Here is a 3,779-nt window from a genome sequence, read left to right on the forward strand (position 1 = left end):
AGTAGGGGCCGGGGAGATGGCTCAGTGGAATAAGCACTTCTCTGGCAAGCGCAAGGGCCTGAGTTCAATCCCCGGTTCTGAAAAAAAAGAAAATAAAATACAAAAAAGAAAAATTTAACACTCATCCCATAGGCATTCCCTTGAATTTAGTTTCTTTGTCACAATTTACAATCCGGGGCTCAAATCACTATACTAATAACAAGCTCTGCTACTTTGGCTCTTCATTTGACAATTTAATTTTAAAAATTAGCTGTAACCTTACAAGGTGGAATACTGGTATAATTTTTCAGTTTCCTTAATGATAAACTTGATTTATTTATAAATGATAACTTAATTTTTTAAATATAAAAGACAGACTGTGAAGGCAAGCCAGATAGCTCAGTGGACTAAAGTGCCTATTTAGGCAGAGTGCAGTGATGGGATTCGATCTCTCGCATGCCATGCCGGCCCATCCCCCGGGGACCACTGAGATGGTGAAGCTGGGCATGGTGGTGTGCACCTGTAATCCCAGTACTTGGGAGGCTGAAAACACGAGAATCGTGACAAGTCTGATCTATGTAGTGAGATCCTGTAGACCCTGTATCAAATACTAAATAAATAAATTTTATTTTCAAGATCTCTGTTTTACTTGAACTCCTCACCAATGCACCATTTTTAATTTTTTAAAGCATAATTTCTTTCTTTTAATATTTATTTATTTACTTATTATTTTTGTATTTTAGGAAAGGGTCTACAGGGTGTGCTGGGTCTCACTACTAGATTGGACTCGTGGTGATCCATCTGTTTACAGCCTTCCAAGAGCTGGAATTACAGGTGCACACCACCACTTCCAGTCTCAATTGTAGTCTCAGCGTGCCCCAGGGTCAGGGACCAAAGCGCTAGCCCATGTCCCTGTTTGCAGGCACTTTTTTAATCCTCTAAGCTATTTGACCAGCCCTCAAAGCACCATTTAATAAATGTTTATAAACTTAAAAATTACTAGACTAATGAAGAATTTATTTTAAGCCACTTATTTTCATCTTTATCCTTCTCAAGAGTCCTGCAAGACCTAGAATTAAAATATAACCATGGGAAATAACAACTAGTGATAAACAAATTATCTGAGATTCACTTTACTTACCTGAAACATTTCTGAAATATAACTAATGCAGTGGAGAATCTGGAAGATTGACAGATTGTATGCAAAATGGCTCGTAGGTCTATATTTATTTCTCCAAAAAGAAAAGTCTTTCAGATTAGAGTTTATAACTCAGATTTAGTTGAGTGAAAGAAGGCTTGGATTTAAGAATTGGATGCTGAGATTACAGGTTCTTCCCACCAAGGTGTGAGTAGCTCTACACAAAAGGCAGATAGCCTGGATGGAATTTAAAGAGACAGAAGTTGCTTTGCTCCACCACTGCTTTGCTGCTGTCTGCCTTCCCTGCTTTACCATGAGCTGTTTCTCCTTGCCACTGCACCCTGCCCCAAAGACCACTGAGTATGGACCGAAACCTTTACAACCTGTGAGTTAAAAATAAATCTTTCCTCCTTTAAAGTTGGTGCCTGATATTTGTCTCAGTAATGAGAAAACTAACAGACACATCTTGTCTGGACAAAGTGCTACAACGTAGTTGCAGTGTGGCCTAGACTAGAATTGATTTGAGTATTATTTTTATAAGAATTTATGCTGTGAATAAGTTCATTTAAAGTTGTTGGACATTTTATGATTAATTAAAAAATTACATGAAACGGAGGTAGAAAACACATCAACGCATAATGTGTGTAGCAACTAATTCAGTGGCTTTTAAATGTGCTGTAAACATGGACAGCACAATTTACAGCTCAAAGTATCTAAATACTTTGCAATATAATTTATTTTGGGAGCTACTTATTGGAAGGCATCTTTGAACTTGCCTTGGTCAATAATTTGGATAAAAATATAAAACTGCATGCATGTTTATTTTAAATTGACAACAGGGCCAACAAGTAAAATAATCTCAACAAGCTATGCGGAAATATTTAACATAGCAATACCTGATGGAAAATAACTGTTCCATGTTATGTCTGAGAGGTTTGATAGTCAGACAGATAGTGAGGTTAACCTCAACTGTCTAGGTTATAGGGTAATAATATCATTGGGCTTCTCTTCTGTAAGGTTAACAACTTGAGTTTACCAAACAAAAATTAGAGAAAATGAAAGGCTACAAGGACAGTCAACATTTTGGCCCTAGCCTTTCAAGGTCAGTGAGTACTCAGGACATAAGAGAACCTGTACTGCAACATCCTGTAGCTCAGTGATGTCCCAAATTATCTGGTCAGTGAGATTATAGGGTCACAGAGGAAAGTGATCAACAATGTAGAATGTGCCTAAGGAGAGTCACATGGAGAGAAAACATTCTCTCAGGCTTTCACAGAGAGCAAACTGGTCAAGCAATGGCTGTGACTAATCCACACGGCTAACACTGACAAAGGATCTACAAACTGTGGTACAGGGTTTCAGGGTTAAATCCTGAGGAGATTTGACGACCTTGTCAGATACAAAAGTTACATTTTTGTTATATAGGTCTTGCTTTACATTGGTCTTCACCATCCAGCAGAAAAGTATATAAATGAACTATAAAAAGTAAAGCCATATTAATATACTGAGCTGTAAAAGGCTCAAGTCAACCACTTCTGACTTTGCCTAACCCTACGGATAACCCACTCCTCCTATGGATTTATGGAGTATGTTGGATTATTTTGCTGAACTCATGCACCTAGAATGCTTAAATGGCAAAGAAATACCCATCTCTGACAAACATAAATATAAAAGGGGATACAAATGCAGAATCATTTTTTATCTGTATATACAAAATAGTTAGGATAGATATACAGCTACTTTCTCTTAATTCAATGGAAAGAAAGATTTCTACTAATAGTGTTTGGACAGGACATCATGTTGGCATCTTTTACTATGAATAACCAGTATGAAAACAACAATATGCAATGTAGTAATTATTGAAAATGTCCTACTAATGGTTTTGAAACTGTCTCATTGCTATTTGTTTCTCAATAAAATTAATAAAAGAAAGCAGGAATAAATTTAACAGACATATATTACCTTGCTTTTATGTCTGATAAAGTTTCTAATTAGTATTCATGAATGTCACTCAGAAAGCCTGCTTTCTGACATTGCTTCCCATGAAGTCTGGAACTCTCAGTTATATTTAACCTCTCTCTATATATAATGCGGCAATCAGCCAAACCAGAAAATGCAGAGGACGCACATGCCTGTCAACTTTCCAGCACAATCCCATAGTTGCAAAGAAGGTTGAAAACTGGACTTCACATCTTGAATGTACTATTTTCTACTATTTATTTGAATTGGTCTTTCTAATTTCTTAACTAGCAAGTTGAGGATTGAAATGTCTAAGTCTTAAGACTTCTGTTAAAAGTCAAGCAAAAGACCTTGTTTCTACTTGTCTTTATACATCTATATATCTCACCATTAGGCATCACACATAGGGTTGACTATAAGGCTTTTCAAAGGAGTAAACATAGAATCACCAAGAAAGTGAAGGCAAACAGCCAAGGTCCCACTGCTAGGAAAGTCATGTATAGAGCTCAAATGTGATATCTAAGCCTCACTCAGTTTAGCAATGCATAGAAATCTGTGTATTCTGATTTTTTAAATTATTATTTTCATAATTTTATTGATAAACAAATAGCAATGAGACAGTTTCAACTCAAATCGCTAGGACAGTTTCAATAATTAACACACTGCATACATTCTTCTTAGTGGTTAATTGCTGTACAAGATG

Source organism: Octodon degus, unplaced genomic scaffold, assembly GCF_000260255.1.
Source record: "Octodon degus isolate 3935 unplaced genomic scaffold, OctDeg1.0 scaffold00011, whole genome shotgun sequence".
NCBI lineage: Eukaryota > Metazoa > Chordata > Mammalia > Rodentia > Octodontidae > Octodon > Octodon degus.